Source organism: Protopterus annectens, chromosome 2.part2 (genome assembly GCF_019279795.1).
Source record: "Protopterus annectens isolate FY-2018-M chromosome 2.part2, PAN1.0, whole genome shotgun sequence".
NCBI lineage: Eukaryota > Metazoa > Chordata > Ceratodontiformes > Protopteridae > Protopterus > Protopterus annectens.
This window is the reverse complement of record NC_056730.1, coordinates 130365186-130386993: the sequence shown is the minus strand read 5'-3', so window position 1 is coordinate 130386993 and position 21808 is coordinate 130365186. Positions and strand designations below refer to the sequence as shown.

The 21808-nt window shown below is 36.4% G+C and overlaps 1 protein-coding gene across 2 annotated transcripts in view; it reads right to left on the bottom strand.

The window, feature by feature from the left end:
- The window catches only part of RAB3C (RAB3C, member RAS oncogene family), a 1959298-nt gene that overhangs the window by 1494216 nt on the left and 443274 nt on the right, over positions 1-21808 (bottom strand). The gene's annotated exons all lie outside the window — the stretch shown is intronic.

Below are 21808 nucleotides of genomic sequence, written 5' to 3'. Positions count from 1 at the left end.
GTAGTTATGATCTAGACACTATTCGCAATGGAATTAAAAATCTTTCAAAGCTCACACTCCCTTTAATATCCAACAAGAAAATGGGGGTCTATCGAATATTTATCCAAACCTGTGAAATATATACCTGTTCAGCAATATCTTCCTATCACCTTGTATTGCCACCTGCATATCAACACAGAATTTTGTCAGTTTTAAACTACAAGGTGTGCCTCCTTTCATTGTTGCAGATATGAAATATACATAATTATGAGAAAATGAGAGAAATATCTACATATGATTATGACAATCAAGTTTCATCAAGGCTTGTAGATTAAGCTTGACCTATCTCTCTGTCTATCTATTTTTATTATTTTATTCCTTTATACTACATATTAATTTTATTGTTATTTATTTATTTTTTTTATGTCAACCATGTATCAAAAACAGTTTGTGTCTTCAAAAGACAATGGGGAAAATCTCCTATGCTAAATGCAGGTTAGATTTTAATAAAATAGCTTAGAATAAAATAATAAGCTAAAGTTTAAAAACAATATTAACGGGTCTATATTACTAGAACAAACACTTAAATGTTCGAATCTGTAAAGGTCGACCTTTACAGATCGAACACTTAAAAGTTCCAAATAGTAAAAAAGTATATAAAAAAAAAAACATGTAGAAAGGGTTTAGGCAGGGGGGCAAGCTCCTCTGCATCCCTCATGTGGGGGGGCTGCGTCCCTCACACCCCTCACTACTTAAATATACCAACTCCGAGATCGCACTTCAGTAAATTACAGTGCGGAAATGGGAAATTTCCCATTCCCTACACTGTAGCGCGATCTCGGAGTTGGTATATTAAAGTAGGGGGGTTGTGGGGAGGTAAGCCCCCCTGCTTAAACCCTTTAGTTTTTTTTTCTATTGTGTATTTTTTTTTTTTATTTTTTGTAAAATTTCGATTGCTTAACTGTTCGATCTCTAAAGGTCGACCTTTAGAGATTCAAACATTTAAGCGGTTGAGCATCTAATATAGACCCATATTAACATCAATAATATGTACCAGTCTATGTATAAGATAGACTATATTCAGATGATTACTACATACTTTAGTTTTGGTATTTATTGCAAAGAAGCATAAGGAAGTGAGCACATATGCAGTCTTGTAGTTGACTCTACAGGGATATATCATGTATAAACTCTTTTGTTGGAGAGGGTAGCAGTTAAATGACACTGCAGATAGTAATAACAGTAATACATAACATGAACAATACAAAGTGTCATGGTTAGTTTTGCAGTGACTTTCAGAATATTAACTGTATACAGCCAGCTAGTTAAGACAACTAAAGAGTTCAGTAGCTGAGGAAATATTTTTATTTATTTATTTTTTCGTTATACATTTGTTGATTGGGCTATAAACTATTTTCAGTCTCAGCCAAGGGTGTGCAACAAAACAGTGAAAGGACAAACAGACTTTAAATGTGTTTTATATGCAAAAAATATGTTCAAATACCTATACAATTAGGAAGTAATTAAAAATATGAACATTTTTGTATTTTCTGCAAGTACTATAGCTTATCTAAACAATCTTACCTTGCTTTGTGATTTACTGTGGAGTTGACTGGTAAAAGAAGTTTTGTTTGAATTTATATTTTATTTTTTATCACTGTTTTTCACTGTTGTAGGAAGGAAGGGTTAGCTTGTAGACAGCAAGATTTACTTTGATTTATACTCTGTTGTTTTCCCTTTAATTTTTACTGCTGGTTGTTAGAAAGGGAAGTTTTAGAAAGGCAAGATCAAGCCATCCCAAGAGGCCTAGTCAGCTATAAATTCACACAGACTGCAGAGCGGACAATCCAAAGCTTATCTAAACAATCCTATCTTGGGTTGTGTTTTATTGATCTTTACTGTTAAAAACAAGTGTGACTGTGAGCAACAGTGAGCAGAAGCTACTGCACACTTGTGACGTAAAGGAATTACAGCTTTTGTCTGACTTTCATAACTTGTACAGTCAAAACAACTTTCTTGTACTTGCCATAATATTTAGTTGTATGCTGCTTGTATGATTTTTGTCGCAGAAGTTGATTTAAGCTCGCTTTGAATCCTGTGGTTACTAATTTTGATTATTCGCTTCTTTTCCAATATTTTATTCATTTAAAGCTGAATATGGATTCCTTAAATGAGTATGCAATTAATGATTTGATAGACACAAATATCTTGTACAGTGTAATAAATGTTATACATTGTTAATGGTAACAGCTGATAGCACTGGTGATCTGTGTTCCTCATGGCAAAAGTTGGATGATTTGCTTACCATTGTTAGAAGTAAATCCAGACTTAATGATGATTGCACTTGTGCAACTGGCAGGGCTTGGAGAACTGTTGTTGCATATATTAATAACTAGACTGGTGAGATAAATAGTGTTAGGCAAAGAACAAACAGAACAGATTTAGGAAATGATATGTCTATTTTCTGTAAAGATCATTCAACCCCTGTGAAACAAGACAATGCCCCTGACAACTTTGGAATTCTGGATTTCAGCAATCTGAGGATTTTGAGTGTTTAGAAGGAAACAAAAAAAAAAAGAAACAACAGAAGAAGTTCACAACAAATAACAAGGAAGAAAGAGAAGCTGATTAATGTCTGTAAAGTAAAGAGAATACGTAATAAAAAGGACACTGCTTTATGTAACACAAATTACAGGAATGATGAAATTTTTCTATCAGAAAACCTTCAGGCTACAGAAAAAGGCATCATTTTTCCAAAAGAAAAGGTAGAAAAAAGAGGCAAGTAACAGGTAAAAAGGAAGAAATCAAAATTGAACATGGAAGGATTGAAGAACATTACTGTAAGAAAAAAGAATAGAAAGACAGATGCTGACTACATGACTCAAGCTGTGGATGGACAACACCACCTGGATGAGGACTGTATGCTACAAATTTAACACGCATTGAAAACAGTGGCATTAATAAGACTAATGGTCATGGAATCATTCCTTTTTAACAACTTTAGAGCAGATATTACTGTATTAGAAGTTGAAGATTCTTCAGATCTAGTCAGAAAAGATATTCTTGTAATTGGAGATTTAATTATTAGAGGAACTCATACTTATAATTGCAGAGAAGATAATGAACATTGAACAGTTTTATGCTTGTCAGGAACAAAAATAGAAAATGTGAAACAAGCCTTAAAATGCCTTAATGTAAGGAAGTGCGGATCTCTTTTTATTCATGTTGGTACAAATGATCTCATCTGCAAGGACTGTTAGTAGGGAACTTACAACCCTCTTAGACAGTATAGCTTGTACTGGTGTTAGGATGTATTTTTCGCAAAGCACATATAGAAAGGATAGTCAGGTCACTGTGAATGAAAAGATTTCTGGGGTACATACCTACATGGAAAAAATGTCCTGTTTTAAAAAATGGAAATGTGTAGACCATCCAAGCCTAGTTTTTGGCACAGATGTGTCCAGACAGGATGGCATGTGTTTATTAAGATCAGGGAAGAGAATTTTTGCAACAGATATTTGCTGTATCTGGCAAACACTAGGCGGGATTTTTGTCAGGTCGAAAATTTAACAGTTTATAGATAGCAACATTTGATGAATCTCTGATGGTTGTTAACACAGTTTTTTATTGGAAAATTTGATACATTCCCACAAGACTGATGTTGTTATTATTTGTGAAACATGGTTAAAGTACAATGACTGGAAAGCAGTTCTGTTAGGGTATAAATGTTTTTACTGTAACAGACATTCTAATAAAAAATCAGGTGGAGGTGTTATAATAGGGATTAAAGATAGTTATGAGACCTGTGATTATTATATGTTCAGTGATAACATCAATACTATAGACTGTGTAACTGTGACAGTAAAGACAACCCTGGAAGAATTCATACATTTCTTGCATGAAAGGTGGGATGGAAGAATAATATTAGCTAAGGACTTAAATTTACCAGAAACAGACTGGAATAATATTGATTCAAAAACATTAGTAAGAAAATTATTCAAAACATATATTTAGGACCAACGATTGCTTCAGATTGTGAAAAAAAAACTACCAGGGAACGGAACATACTAGACATTGTTTGTATTGCTAAAGAAGTTACTGTTTCTTCAAATCAACTTGATCTGCAGTGATCATGGGGTTATAATGGTAATTTGCTGCCAGATAATTCTGCCAAAGTGAAATCTAAACCAATGCACAGATTAATTACAGATTATATGAAAGGAAACTAATCACTATGTAAATCTAATTGGAGTGATGTGTTCAGTGGAAAACTGCAGAAGGAATGTGGAAAGTTTTGAAAGAGAAATTGTTTACATGCAAAAATAAAAAAAAATGTTTAACAACAGGATCTAGTCATACAATGTTTACAGGGGGTTATATTTCCATAAGAACAAGATTCCTGATTAAGGTGAGAGACAAAACAATATAAGAAATGGAAGACAGGCTGAACTAAAACTTTAAAAACTGATATAAACAAGCTGGACAATCAAATTACGCATAGTGTGAGAAAAGATCAAACAATATTTGAACAAAATGTATATATATATATATATATATATATATATATATATATATATATAATAGCATAATAAGAAACCTTTTTATAGATACATAATATGTGGAAGGGATAAAGACATACAAATCAATACATTTACAAAATCTGATGGAAAACAGTTTAGGTCCACAAAGGGGTGGTAAGTTGTCCTAATGATATCCAAGTAACCTCAGATATTGGAATCAGATTAGATTATATTGAAAAAGAACTGCACAAACTGGATCCAAACAAAGCACAGAGAGGAGATGGAATTAATAATAATGACCTGGGAACAAGTCAGCAAGAACTTACAGTACCATTATATCTATTATTCACTAGGCAATATAAATATGGAGAGATTCTTCAAGATTGGAGACATGCGCTTATTAAACCTCTCTTTAAGGGAAAGGGGAGTTAGACAATCCCAGAGTCATAATGACACTTGTCTATTTTTGTGTTGTGGAAAAATAATGGAGAGGGTAACATTGGATACGTTGTTGGCAGAACTGGATAGGTTGGGACTTGAAACCATATGTCAGCATGCATATGCTCAGAATAGATATATTACCACCTGTAACATGATGTTCTATAACAATATAATAACAGCTATGAATGAAACATTGTGCTGTGATATAATTTATATAGATTTAACCTCAGCATTTGATGGGGTCATACGCAAAACACTGATGAATAAATTAGAACAACTGGGTATCAAAGTAATCTTGATAAGACGGATAGCTGCATGGCTTACAAATAGGACATATCAAGTATCATGCAGCAACTGGACAAGTGAAATTCTTGGTTACAGTCAGGGTGTCCCAAAGGGCTCTGCCTTGGCCCTTACTTGTTTAGATTGCATCTTTCAGACCTAACATTTTAATCTGAGGTGTTCTACAGTCTATATGCAGATGACCTGAAATTGGGTGAACTGATTACATGTGTGACAGATAAGGCATGTCTGCAAAATAACTTGACTAAACCAACCATTTGGGCAGAGGAGAACAATATGTTGGTAAATACATCAAAAACTAAGCATATGAGATTTGGGAGACATAAATTGTAGGTGAATATTTAATACAGCACACAGTGACTGACAATATAGACTCATTTAAGGACCCAGCTATGAGTTTTTCTAATCATATCCTCCAATTGGTTAATGATAGTTATAGAACTATAGGTTGTATAAAAAGATTTCTAAACTCTAGGAAATCAGAAATGATGAAGTCATTGTTTGTTAGTTACATTAGACCCAAACTTGAGTATGGAATGACAATATGGAAACCTTATAAGAAAACAAGCATGAACAAACTGGAAAGAGTACAGTGGAAATATACCAAGGGCATCCATGGATATGAAAATTTAAGTTATTATGAAAGACTAAAATATCAGAACGTGTACAGTGTCTCTTATATATATATCTAAGAGGAGATCTTATTCAAGTATATACGGCATTTGGAGACAACTACCTCTGGGAATGTTTGGGGTTATCAAAAAGTAGTACAGAGTCATCAGACAACCTTTGTAGAAGATTCTATAGGAATTAGAAGTGTACTAATTGGTTCTTTGTGATAGCAGCTGATGCATGGAACAGACTACCAAATTACATTAAAGCAAGTACTAATTTAGATATTTTTAAGAACAGACTGGATACTTACTAAGGGAACAAGTGTTTTGGTTTACTGGCAAGGTAGAAGGGCATTAATTCCCAGGCTTGAAATATTTGTATGTATGTATAATGAAAAAACATACAGAAAACAATAAAAGAATGTACAACAAAGTTGTTAGTAGTTAAACAGATGACTGTGTGGCACTTTGTAATATACATGCATAATATGCATAATAGCAGATGCATTGATGACAGTCATATTGCTAAGACTTGATGATTTTTTGCAGTGTATATTCAATATCTTATTATTTGATTTAATAATGATACAATACAGTTGGTGAGGCAGCGAAAGTTATAGCTCCTAAAGTGTGAACTTGTACTTTAAAATATATCATGAACAGAGACAGAATAGGTGAGCATAGGGTTAGAGGAAAATACCAGCTGATTTGCCTTATCACATGACATGTGAGTATCAGGTGGCAATAGCAGACAGATGAGTTTTTTACATGTAGATTGATGCTGGAGTGAAAAATCATTGTTGAGGAAATGTATGCCATTTCATAATAGATTCCCATGAGACTGTTTGCGGATGTATGCCGAATCTACTTATTTACATACTATTATTATTAATGGACACTGTACTTTACAACATGCAGCAGAGTATATGCACTGAAAATCTACAGCCCATAACCTACAGGATCCTTGATAGGTACCTGTATTATGATGCAGTGAAAGACTGTGACATTTGAACTCTGAATAAATGTTTTTTTAATGCTACATTGTCCTTATACTCATTTAACCAGCCTTTCACTGTGACAATATACTTTTCCTATATGTTTTCAGCTTTAATACCTGTAAGTGTTATAAGGAGTAGTTACTCTATTTTTTAACATTGATTTATCTGAAAGTTTACCATATTTTTTTATTTAGATTTGCATCCATTTATCTGGTCTTTTGTCAAGAAATTGTGTGATTTCATGCAAAATATGGATTCCAGAAACCACTATAAAATGAGTTAGTAATGTTTTATAATGTCCTTGAATGTTGTCCGAGTGCAGTGAATATATGTATTAAGATGATCAGAGCACCATTCCTCTTTAAGATGATATTCTCATATTGTCACAGTATGCAGCTAATTTTCTTATGTGTGTGACCTGTCTAGACTAAAAAGATTAATATGCTACCAGAAAGATTAATGCTTTAGTTGCAGAGCTGTATTGATCCATGCATTTCTTATGTTTTCACAGTAGGAGCTGAATGACAAGTAACTCTGGGCAAATTTTCTGAAGTAAGATAGTTTGTCATATTGAGCAACTGACTGCAAGAGAAATATAAATAATTAGCATTCGATCTGTGTTTTTTTAAATGTTGACAACACATCTTCATTTACAGCTGAGTTATACATTCTCACAACTGATTGTCCAAAATGTTTTAACACTACACTATTAACACAGAATTATAACTCCTCCACATTGTGAGACAGCTATATTTTAGAGAACAATTGTGAATATTTTAAGGTAACAAGTTAAAGTAATCAGGCACATGCTTTGGAGCAGCCTTTATTACTCTCACAGATGGTGAAAAAGCTTCCTCAACAATCTTCCCACCTTCCTGATGAAACCAGCTCCCAGTAAAGCTACTCCAAGTTTAACTTTAAACTCAAACAACATCTGAAAACACTGAATGAGAAATCTAATGGCTAGTATACCCTCTCCACTGTATATCCAAGAGTCCTATTTAATTGTCTCTCTATATTTTCATACTATAATGTATACAAACCCTGTAATGTATGAACAGTAAATGGATTTACTGTACTCTATATATTCAACTTATACCTCCCTATCAGCATATCTCACTACTAACATACATAAAGTTTCTTTAATTTATGAATGATATAAGTATTTACTGTACTCTGTATTGTGTCTATACCTGCCACTGATTTACTATTCTGAGTTATTATCAGACTGCATGCACAAGGCCTCACAGCAATGTATAAGCCACATATGAACTCACTGTACTCCACATATTTTGTGCTATGCCTACTATGTTTTTATTGTATTCTGCTATACACTACATTGTCTGTAAATCACATATAAAAAAATCTCACTGTAAAATACAAATTACATATGAACACACTGTTCTCCACACATTCTGCATATCCTTACCACATTTTACTGTAATCTGCCATCTTCACATACTGCATTGTATTTACTGTACTTTGAGTTGTCTGTGTACTGCTCATGTGTACTACTTTGCCTATATTTAAATCCTATTGTATATGTTTTTGGCACAGGGCATGGCTGAAAAGGGACTTTGAGCCAAGCTGTCGACTCATTTAACAAAATGTATGAATAAATAAATTTCAAGGCTAACTTGTAGATGTGGGTTTCTCCTCATTTACATCTATATTAATTCTATCAGTTGCCATCTCTGCATTCTATAAACAGGGCTAGTGTATTAATAAGTTTAAGTACTAAAAATATTCTGACTCAAATATAAACACATGTAGAATACTGAAATTTGTCCGATATGAATGACGTCTTGTTAGTCTGGTAAGTAACTGTGTAAAGGCCTCATGACAGATCATACTTAGAGAATCCTTCTCCTACAAAACTACTGTTGCAATGATATAACTTATAAATATTTCATCAGAACAAACAGGATATACATCACTGTATAGCCACAAATATCCAGTTTTTTTTTTTTTAATTTTTATATTGTGATACAAAATCATTGGACAAGCTAAGTAGGCTACCTAGAAATATAAATATAGAGCAGTGTCATAAACAATGCAGTGTGATGACATGAGAGTAGAAGCTTTTAAAGTTATGTGGCTTTGTGGTGAACATTCTTTGCATTCTGTATCCACTATACATTCATTCAGGCAGAGCTGATAATATTTCATTAAGCAGCTGCAACCAAATCCACTTGAAAATTAAGCTTTCACTGCTGATTGCTGTATTTGCCAGCTGAATCACATGCAGTGTGAAGTATGAATCAGAGAACACAAGCATTGTCTTCCCTGCTACTAAATCCATTTAAGAAGAAATTTCTGATCTGCATGGCTCACTCAGTATTTTCTAACATTTCTGCTAAAGTGGATGTTACTGAACGTTACTCTGTTGTGATGGCTCTGACATCTATTTCCTTCAATCAGCTATTATTCCTGCAATACTCAACTTAGTATCTCTGTGAACAATCAAATACATTGTTCGTTCAGACAATAGTAAAATGGGAAAGATAATTATTATTTGATTGCAAAAAGACTCAAATCACAAAAAGTAATCTCTCCCACAATATAATGGTATTCTGGAGATAAGGGCAAAAGAACCAGAAGCCTATTGCTGCTTTGCTGCCTCTGCAGTTCAGGGGAAAATGAAACACGAAGAAATGCAATAATATATAACATTAACTTACACAGATTGCTTTTTTTTTTTCTGTAATGAATTTGACTATAGGATTATGCTAGCTTTTATGGGGCTTACGTCATGCAGTTTCCTGCAAGGCGTCTCTTTTTTTCTTATAGTTGTTTTTTATAACAATGTGCATATTTCCAATGTTCCATTTGACTTATTATTTAGAAAGTTAGGTCAGTAGCAGACATTCTATAAAACTGTTATGCAAACAATAGTGCTGTGTCAAATTTTAAGGCTCAGAGTTACTTGTGGGTTTTATGAACATGTGCAGTATGATCTATTATACAGCACCACCTGTACCTGTTGTAGAAATACTGTGGAATTGGGCAAATATGCAGAGGTCATACCACAAAGCATTTATGAATTATTTAAAGCGTTTGTTGCTTTTATCTTTAACAGAATATTATATAGGCTGCACATCAGTAAAACAACTGTTGTGTAGTACATTTAAAATCTCTTCCAAGAGCAAATGGACAGAGAATAGGAGTCATAAATATAATGGCATTTACAATTCAGAATCACATTGTCTCTGGATATCGACAAGTGATATTATCTTATAGAATGTCCACACTGGCTGAAGTGAATACAAGCGGCTATGCAAATGTCTCACCCATTGGGGCTCTGCATTATTTTGGAAGTCGTGGGCTAGTGGAATACGTCAGTCTGGTGCATGAAAAGAGCAGATAGATAATACAAATAGAAAAATAGGCTGCACAAGTGATGTTTTATCTTCCTATGCAAGTCTGAAAAGGCAGATTTGGAGCTTAGATTTCATTGTGCCCTGGGCACTATGGTCAGGTTTCACGTTAAGAAGTGTCATGCCACTGAGATGTTGGCATGGCTAGAATGACAGATGCAATATACTCATAACCTCCCAATGTCTCTGCACAAGAATTATGGACAAAGAAAAAATATTGGTGAAACAAAGGCCTGAAACGAAGGGCGATTTTTTAAAAAATATTATCTTATTTTGCTTAAAAGTTAAAAGAGCAAAAGGTTTTGTACCAACATAATTTTCTGAAATATGCATATGAAACTTTAATCTTAATCTTAGCAGAAAATCAAAATATTTATAAGGGACAGGGCCAAAATATGAGGCAAAATCAGGGATATTCTGTAATTAAGAGATATCTGATAGGTATACACCTATTCCAACCCAAATCACCATTAAACAAATACATTTTCTGCAGTAGCAAAGACATATATGATATACTGTACAGCACCCCTATACTAATACAACAATAATTCATGATCTATATATGCTGCTTATATCACCCCGACCCCATGTGGAAAATGAGTGAGTGATGGATGGATGGATATGCTCCTTATTTCATGAATGTTCCGTATGCACATGCTTATACCTTATACAAACAGGTCTCCTAAATTAGAGAACATTGCATTATACATGCCCAGCATTGTTATCAGGAGATCACATGTGAGCATTTTCTTTGTAGTTTTATGCAGGAATAAGATCCTTGCAACATACTGGGTAGTACAGCCTGCAATCCATATAAGTATCTCCAACTAAGATCCAGATTACTCATAGATAAGGTAAGGTAAATACTTTTTTCATGTATTTACATTTCTACAGTAAATTCAAAGAAAAGCACCACTTTTAAATGTACTATTCAAATGTGTCTCTTCTAAGCACCTGTGTTTTGGTGAAAACCATGACTCCACAGGTAATTAAGTAATTCAACGTTCTTCTAGTCACTCATAAATAATCACTGCTTGGAATCCAGCTGTTATGAAATTTAGTTCATTAATGCATATGTGTTCTTCTAACAGACTGGACTGAGGTGAAGGACAGACATTGTCTTTGACAGCACTTATGCTGCAAATGGGTGTTTTACAGGAATGGATAGGTGTACTTTTCACATTGTGCCAATAACAGGTTTATGGCTAAAAATAAAGTTCTCCATTTGTTTAAAGTCTGTACTCAGTAGAGGTATGCAGTCATAGTAGGATGACATATGCATGATCCTTGCATTTGGACAAGGATTTCTACTGAGAAGCAGGGCTGTGTATACTGAATTGTATCTGGTATGAATGGATGTGCTGCACACTGTGAATGGCATATGATTATATCAATGCTTGGGAAGGATATGCTCTGGGGAGCTGGCTAGTTTGAAACAGTTTTTGTGTTTGATAATGTGCAGTTGGAAGGGAAAGTAATATATAATTAGGTGTGCCATATATTAATATATGTAACTTCTGATTTTCACCATGATGCAGAATGTGCTGGATCTGTATCACAGAGGGCAGACTTCCACAAAGTAATTAAATATTCCTTTCAATCTCCAAGAATGAACATTGTATTTTTTTCTATTTAATTATTTTTATATTATAGTTCTTCATATATGTATTCAAAATGTACTGTTTCCAATACTATTTCCAAAGCAAAATCATTTATGCCTCTTAAACAAACACAATCTTACAAACAAGAGCAATTCAACTGGACACTTGAGCAGAATTTCAAAAAAATAAAAAATAAATAAAACTGCTACTACTACTACTACTACTACTACTAATAATAATAATAATAATAATAATAATAATAATTATAATAATAATAATCTTGTTGAATTTAGAAGGGCAACATTTGGTGCCATGTATGTAATACATATTCTACCAGAGGGTCTGCAGATATAGACACAATCAGTTTTAATAAAACACTAATGATTTTATTGACATGACATGCAGCTGCAAAAGTTAGTGTGAAGGACTGTGGCAATGTAGGTAACAGCTTTGTGTAACATCTGAAAGAAATTATTAAAACCTTTTTCTTCATTAGTCACTGGAAAACACATTCTTTAAAAACACCAGTCTATGTATCTGATTAATAAAGAATACAGTAATGTATCTGTGCAGTGTTGCTATTTATTTCCAGAAATTCTCAAGAGTGCACCTGCCTGAAAGTACACTGCACAGACAGAACTGTAGCCAATGAGCAATATCATGACCAAAATAGTTACAGCTCCGCAGGTCGTGTCAAGTCATAACATCTTAGTCCAAACCATGACGGTGATCATAGGTTTTCAGGAATGAGAACAGAAAAGGTAAATGAAAAACTGCAGATAGTGACACCATAGATAAGGTCCAAGTAAAAAAAAAATGATATTGCAACTGCAGCATGATATGAAAGATTCAAGAATCGATTTTTGCTAAGGAGAAAAGTGATAGAAAAACGTTGATTTAAAGAATTAGAGTCTGCAAAATATATGTATTTTACTGGTATACCTTACAGTATTCAGAGTAATGATTTATTGAAATGTCTGTCTGAATTCCTGCTGTAGTGTTTCAGAGTTCATTCCCTTCTACAGTGGAAAAGGGCCACTAAATAATTATTACATGTCATCACAACCAAGCTACCCCCAAATTCCTAACTGATGATATTCTGAGTTAAAAGAAGACCTTCTTTTAAATAAGACTCAGTCAGAAATTTGAAAGGGGGCTCCAGCCAATGGAGAGGTCATATAATATGAGCTGCATAGGACTGTTCTGTAATACTGAACATGAGATGATATCTGCATTTCCTTAGAAAGGCAACACAGACCACTACACACCTTTAACTTGTCCTTACTGTTTCTTAACTTCAGAATCTAACCTGATGAGTCCAAGGAAAGTTAGAAGCATTTGTGCTGTCCAGTAATGTAACTCATTTGACAACCTCAAAATAGTAATAAAAATGAGTGCATAGCATAACGTAATATGTCCTGTAAGTAGCAAAAAAACATCCCATCCATAAAGTGTTGGGTCCAGTCAAGTACAGCCATGCTTTTCACATTCTAAGTAAAAAAAATTGTGGCCTTTCACACAGATTATGGTTCACAAAAATGTAGCTTTCCAGTTAATTGGAAGGGTCTAAAAGAAAGTAGTCATCTCTTTGCATTCCAAAAAAAAACTTCATAGATCTGAAGGTCTTGCTGAACTAATTCCAGGTCCAATAACATTAACCTACAGAAAGAGAGAAAACACATTCAAAAGCACACTGTAGAGGAAGTAGCTGTTCATGGAGAACAGAGCACTTATTCCCAGTAGTGTTGCAGAGCCTGCAGCTGAAGCAGTTGCACAAGTCTGCTCTGCACACAGATGTGTTACAAGTGCTCACAATGCCATTTATGGTACATACATAGTAACAGATGTGTTACAAGTGCTTTCAATGCCATTCATGGTACATACACAGTAACAAATGTGTTACAAGTGCTCACAGTGCCATTCATGGTATGTACACAGTAACACATGTGTTACAAGTGCTCACAATGCCACTTATGGTACATACACAGTAACAGATGTGTTATAAGTGCTCTCAGTGCCAGTCATGGTACATACACAGTAACAAATGTTTTACAAGTGCTCATAGTACCACTCACTGTACATACACAGCAACAGATTTGTTACAAGTGCTTACAATGCCATTCATGGTACATATACAGTAACAGATGTGTTACAAGTGCTCACAATGCCATTCATGGTACATATACAGTAACAGATGTGTTACAAGTGCTCACAATGCCATTCATGTTACATACACAGTAGCAGATGTGTTACAAGTGCTCTCAATACCATTCATGGTACATACACAGTAACAGATGTGTTACAAGTGCTTACAATGCCATTCATGGTACATACACAGTAACAGATGTGTTACAAGTGCTTACAATACCATTTATGGTACATACACAGTAACAGATGTGTTACAAGTGCTCACAATACCATTTATGGTGCATACACAGTAACAGATGTGTTACAAGTGCTCACAATACCATTTATGGTGCATACACAGTAACAGATGTGTTACAAGTGCTCTCAATACCATTTATGGTGCATACACAGTAACAGATGTGTTACAAGTGCTCTCAATACCATTTATGGTGCATACACAGTAACAGATGTGTTACAAGTGCTCTCAATACCATTTATGGTGCATACACAGTAACAGATGTGTTACAAGTGCTCACAGTTCCATTCATGGTACATACACAGTAACAGATGTGTTACAAGTGCTCTCAATACCATTCATGGTACATACACAGTAACAGATGTGTTACAAGTGCTTACAATGCCATTCATGGTACATACACAGTAACAGATGTGTTACAAGTGCTCTCAATACCATTTATGGTGCATACACAGTAACAGATGTGTTACAAGTGCTTACAATGCCATTCATGGTACATACACAGTAACAGATGTGTTACAAGTGCTCTCAATACCATTCATGGTACATACACAGTAACAGATGTGTTACAAGTGCTTACAGTGCCATTCATGGTACATACACAGTAACAGATGTGTTACAAGTGCTTACAGTGCCATTCATGGTACATACACAGTAACAGATGTGTTACAAGTGCTCTCAATACCATTCATGGTACATACACAGTAACAGATATGTTACAAGTGCTCTCAATACCATTCATGGTACATACACAGTAACAGATGTGTTACAAGTGCTTACAGTGCCATTCATGGTACATACACAGTAACAGATGTGTTACAAGTGCTTACAGTGCCATTCATGGTACATACACAGTAACAGATGTGTTACAGGTGCTTACAGTGCCATTCATGGTACATACACAGTAACATATGTGTTACAAGTGCTTACAGTGCCATTCATGGTACATACACAGTAACAGATGTGTTACAAGTGCTCTCAATACCATTCATGGTACATACACAGTAACAGATGTGTTACAAGTGCTCGCAATACCATTCATGGTACATACACAGTAACAGATGTGTTACAAGTGCTCTTAATACCATTCATGGTACATACACAGTAACAGATGTGTTACAAGTGCTTGCAGTGCCATTCATGGTACATACACAGTAACAGATGTGTTACAAGTGCTTACAGTGCCATTCATGGTACATACACAGTAACAGATGTGTTACAAGTGCTTACAGTGCCATTCATGGTACATACACAGTAACAGATGTGTTACAAGTGCTTACAGTGCCATTCATGGTACATACACAATAACAGATGTGTTACAAGTGCTCATTGTACCATTATTATTATTATTATTCCAGTTTGGTGACCGGGGAGGTCCACTGAGCCAAAGAGCCCATTTTCAGTGGAGGCCCAGGGAGAAAAGCTCCACAATACAATGTTACAAGACATAATAATTAGATATACAAATAAAATTCAAAGCTAAAAATGATTTACATACAAAAGGTTGAATTATTTAAATTGTAGGAGGTAAGCAGTTCTAGTTGGTAGACTACCTACTGCAAATTCCTTCATATCAGTAATTCAGTAACATTTGAAATTAAGGAAAGAGTCAAGGAGGATGATAGGAAAATTGTATAGGGTTAGGAGTAGTTGTTTGTTACCTTGGCAAAGTGTGACCAAGAGAGAAATATGAAGGTAATAAAGGGTAGCCAGGAGAGAAGGAAAAGGGGAATTTGGAGGTTATAGAGTGAAGTGTGCAGTTACATTTTCGATGAGTATGCAGGTAGGAGAAAAGTTTAGTTTTGAAGGAGTGTAGGTTGTCACAGGTCCTCAGGACAGAGGGAAGGGCATTCCATTTTTTAGCAAGGGAAAAGGAGAGTAAAAGTTGACCTGCTGGGCGTTTGGGTTTGTGGATGGAAATAAGGTTTTGCTTAGAAGATCTAAGGGGTTTGGGGGGTGGGAGTAAGGTTGAAGAATACTGAATAGTGCTGGGCAGAGAGTGGGTTCAAAGATTAACTTGTGGGCTGAGACAATTTGGAGGTAGTCTAGTTGATTTGGGAGTTCAAGCCACTTTAGAGTTTGTAGTGATGTGCAGTGATGAGAGAGGGAGTTTGCCTTGGAGGCAAATTTTGAAATTTATTGTAGCATACTTCCAGTTTGGAGGTTAGGGTAGAAAGTATATTTGTAAGCAGAGGAGCACCATATAGAAGAGATGGGAGAAGATATGTAGTGGCTAAGGTATGTTGAGTAGAGGGGGAGAGGAATTGATTATTTCTGTATAGCAGGCCGAGTTTTATATGGGTTTTTTTTATGTTAAGTTGGATATGGGTATTGAATTTTAAGTATTCATCGATTGTGACACCTAGGAGTTTAGCAGAGGGAAAGTTGTTAATGTTGGAGTTGTTAAGGCAAGAAATTTGAAATTAATTTTTTTTCGATGGTGTTGGATTTTGAGTGGGTGAAAAGAAGAATCTTAGTTTTGTTAGCGTTAAGTGAGAGGTGATTTTCATGCATCCATTTTTCCATGGTTGTGAAAGCAGTTTGAGTTAGAGATTGGAGTTCTCTAAAGCTGGAAGCAGAGCAGATCAAAGTAGAGTCATCTGCGTATTGGACAATATTGGTATTGGGAATAGCTTTGTGGCAATCATTTACAAAGATGTTAAATAGGAGAGGGCCAAGTATAGAGCCTTGGGGAACTCCTGTGGGTGTGGGAAGGAAGGTGGAGGAGGCTTGGCCCCATTTCACTGCTTGGGACCTGTCAGAAAGATAGCTAGAAAACCAGGATAGAGTTTCTGGGGAGATGTTGAGGTTAGATAGATGGTTTAGTAGATGGGAGTGGGAGATGGTATCAAAAGCTTTAGATAGATCTAAGAGAACAGGGGAAACTAAGTTACCAGAGTCTCGAGCTGAGTTGACAGAGTGTAAGAAGGAGAGAAGGGCTGTGTTAGTGTTATGCCCAGGGCGGAAACTGTGTTGGGTGGGAGAGAGTAGCAGGTGTTCGGTTAGGAATGGCATGAGCTGCAGGTGGATGCATTTTTCAAGAATTTTTGAGATAGGAGAGAGGATGGCTATGGGGCAGAAGTTGGAGAAATTACAATTCTTGCCACCTTTGTGGAGTGGGAGAATGAAAGCAGAGCACCATAGTTTGGGTACATAAGACTCAAGAAGAGATCTATTTATCAGGATGCTAATAGGGAGAGCAATACTGTCGGAGGCAATTTTTAAGAAGGCGGAGGGGATGTTTTCAGGTGCATTGGTGCAAGGTTTGAGTTTTGAAAGAATTTTTTTTATAAAGTGGGTGGTTACGGGTTTGAGTTCAAAGATAGGGGAAGAGGGAGGAGAGGATGTGGAGACTTGGGAAGGAGGGGGTGGGGGATGTTGTTGGGGAAGGTTTTGGTTAGTTCAGCAATAGAAGAGGTAAAGAAGAAGTTGAATAGATTGGCAATTTCTTGGTCAGATTTGCTGGTATCAGGGCAAGGGTTCTTTGTTGTACCAGGCTTTAGAAGAGAGTTAATAGAGTTCCAGAATTGTTTGGGTTTTTTTGCATGATTTATTTGTAAATGGTTGTAGTGAGACTTTTTATCTCTTATGACATGTTTTTTGGCTAGGTTTCGTAACTATTTGTATTTAAGTAAGTGTTCAGGTTGTTTATGATGGAGATAGTTTTTCCAGGATTTATCTCTTTGTCGCATAATTTTCTTGGATTCTTTAGTAAGCCAAGGGGCAGTCTTGGCTTTGACTCTTTTAGTATGGATTGGAGCTAAGGAGTTTAGGACAGTAAGGAATTTAGAGTTGAAGAAATGACCAGCTTTGTCTAGGGGTAGGGTTTTTAGTGGGTTCCAGTTAGTGATTTTGAGGGAATCAGAGAAGGTGGAGGGGGTTAAAGTTGGTTAAGTTGCGAGTGTGTACGAGTTTATGAGAGAAGGAGGAAGAGGGAGTTGTTCTATGGGTGAAGGCAGAGAGGTGGTCTCCTAGAGGGTCTGGAATGACACCAGATGTTGTGGTTTTGTCTGGATGAGACACCAGGATCCAGTCTAGGATGGAGCCTGTGAGGTTGGTTTTGTTGGGCCTAGTAGTAGAGTTAATAAGTTGTGTGAAATTGAAAAGATTGATAGATAAGGTGGGATTTTGGTCACTGATTTTTTGCCAGTTAATATTTACGTCTCCCATAATGTAAGTTTCATGTTTATATTTGAGGAGGAACAGGAGAGGATGTCTTCCAGGGTATTGGTGTTGTTGCCAGGCGGAATGTAAAGGGAGATAATGCAGATATTTTTATGGTCATTTAGTTTTAAAATGTCGATTACTAGTTCAGCATTATGAAAGGAAGGGATAGGATTTGGGAAGGGAGTGATGGATAAGTGATTAGCGTAGATTAGAGCTATACCACCACCTGTTTTGTTTGTGTGGTCAGATCGGAGGGATTGAAAACCAGGGGGAAGGAATTCAGTGTCAGTTATGTGTGGTTTTAACCAAGTTTCAGAGATAGCTACAATATCAGGTGAATTATGGTTTAGCCAAGCATGAAAGAGGGTGATTTTATTGGTTAAGCTTTGGGCATTGATGGTGAGAAATTTGAGGTCTTTACAATTTGGTTTGTTGTTGAAGTTATGGTTATTTGTTTTAGGCATGTTAGGTCGAGGGTTAGGATGAATATCGCCTGCTAGGCTGAGGAAAGAGAGAAAGTGAGTAAGTTTGTTGAGTTTTAGATTGTTAGGGAAAGGATGGAAGGGGGAGGGTTTAGGTTTGTAGTATTTATTAGGGATAAGGAAGAGTTTTAATTTTAATAGAAAGGAGGAGTGGAATCGAGTTAAAGAGGCAGAGATATTGTGGTAATGATTTGTAGGGTGTGGTGGTGGAGGTAGATATGCAGGGTTTAGATGTAAGTTGGTATAAGAGGTGGAATGGTATAGAGGAAGGAGGATGAGGAGTAGGAGTAGAGCAGGAGAAGGGATAGTAGTAGGAATGGAAGGCATCATAGAATGAGAGTTTGACTGGAGGTGAAATAGAAATTTGTAGGTTAGATGAAGTTATGTAAGGCAGGTGGGTGGGAAGGAGGATAGTTTACAGGATAATGTTGGTGGTGGGGGTGGTAGTTGTGGGAAAAGTGGGTGGAGTGATCTTGTGAGGGGATTGGGTGAATGTAAGTGGGAGGGACTATGGGATGGCAAATAAATGTAGGACCACTAGGGGTGGGTGTGAATTGGGGGCAGGGTCGGGGAGCGGAGTGATCCGCAGGGCGAACGGAGCGGGATAGAGCAACAGGGCAGAAGAGTCCAGCTGAAAAATTATCAGCCACTGCAGGTTGGAGCTAAGGTAAGTTGGTAGAAGTACAGAAAGACTGGGTGGAGGTAAGTGGGGGGTTGAGCAACCCGAGGAAAGAGAAAATGTAAATGTGGGGAAAGTGGAGTAAGATAAGGGGAGGTTTGGCTTTCGAGGGGTTTAGAGGAGAAATGGGAGTAAAGATTAGAATGGAGTAGGAGCAGGTAAGCATGGAATAGTGCTGCCACCTAGTGGAGAAGGAGAAAAAAGGCAGGCAGAAAAAGATAGGGAGTAAAGAGTAGAGCAAATGGACAAAGGCTTAGGTAGAGAGAAAAAACAAAAGGGTCTGAAAGGTAAGTTTTTAGAGGGGTACAGAAGAGGGATAGGGGGCTGGAGATCAGTAGGTATTACTGAGAGGGGAGAGTTTTTTGGTCTGCGGTAGGCTGCTGTGTCAAGAAATGTATAGTTATCCCCTTTGGGAAAAAAACATGTACCCATGAATTACCACATAGGTGGCAGTACACTAAACACCGAAAGTGCGATAAGAGACTTAGCGACACAGGTGGACAGTGGTCTCACCTTCAATAACCACATCACCACAACAGTCAGGAAATCCTTCTATGTGGCACACCTCATCACTAAGGGCTTTTCATCCAGGAAAAAGGAGGTCATTGTCCCACTGTACTCATCCCTCATTAGACCCATTATAGAATACAACGCCCCATTTGGTATGTACCTCTCAAGACATCTGCAACAACTGGAAAGGCCGCAGAAATACCTCACTAAAAGAATCACAGGCCTAAAGCAGATGCCCTATGCTGACCACCTTAAAAAACTCCAGCTATATTCTGTCACATATCATCTACTCTGAGGCGATCTCTGCTTAACATACAAGGCCATGTCAAACCCAGAGCTGTTGGACATGCTACACTTAAAGAAATCCCAATCCCTCAGAGCCACATGCTCCAGGGATCTAAACCTTGTCATCACAATAAACAAAACATGCTGGAGGGATAGGTTCCTGACCCAGAGACTCTCCAGACTCTGGAATAGACTGCCCATACATGTTAAGCAAAGCACCTCTTTGGCCCTCTTCAAAAGGAACCTTGATGACTAGATGGGAGAAAGGAAATTTACCCCAGGGATCACGTCAGTTGGCCTGCTAGACAGGGGTCCAGGGAAGTAAATAGTGTGGGAAGAAATAGCCAGGGAATTGTTATGGCTAGGCTTGTATAGGCCCTGGGGCCGATAGCCTAGTATCAACCTATGAACCTATGAAACAACTTTTGTGTCACACTAGTGGAAGTGCTGCATCTTTCATTTCTGTTTCTCAATCTGTCTAAAACAAGTAGCTATGACATGTTTGACATACAAAAGGCTGCTATTGAATTTCAGTTACTCAATAAATCTGACATTCACTGTACATTCATGTGTTAGCTTGGTCAAGCACAAGTACAAACACATTGATTAAAGGTATGGGGATCTATGCCAGCTATACCCCACAAAATATCCATTAACAGAATTACCCATCCAAGTCTTCTGTTTAACTAAATAAGAAAAAATAACATTTACTTAACCTGATGATAGATACAGGCATATGACTTCAGTGACTAATACAGATGTGTGCAGTTACTTTACGCAGATGGGATCAGATGTGTTAAAGATGGCAGAATAAACATAATTCAAGCACAATAGACAGTAGCATGAATTATATAGATTAAATTATACAAATATGACCTATGACCAAACTCACACTCCTCTTTGCTGCAGAAGGCTGTGGGTTCTATTCCCACACCAGAGAGAGATGGATTGCTTATGCTGCAATGCTGCAGCATTAGGGGAATGCTGTACTCCTCAGTATGGCAACCTTACTATGAAAATTAATCCAATCACATCTACTTGACTTGGTGGTAGCCTGGATGGATAAAAACAATCCCATGGCACCTGCTGAAAACAGTAAGAAAGTTTCCTGATGTCAAGACTAAATACCCCTAAAAGTATAAACATACTATCTCAGGGCAACCCTTAAAAAAAGCTACTAGCCTACTGGGACTAACACACTTAAAAAGGATAAGTACACATAAACTGTATGAATGAAAATTCAGATTATATATATCTTATGTGTGACATTTTTATGTTTTTCATGTCCTGTAGTTTCATACAAGACATTTTTTGTAATTTCTAATTTGTGTGTGGACAGAAAGGTGTAATTTAATTATTTTAAATGAGACAGATTTTAACAAGGAAACTCCACATAATTCAGGTAGCCTGATTTAATAATTGTATGTATTTCTGACATCTAAATTCCATAACAATATATTGTTTACCAG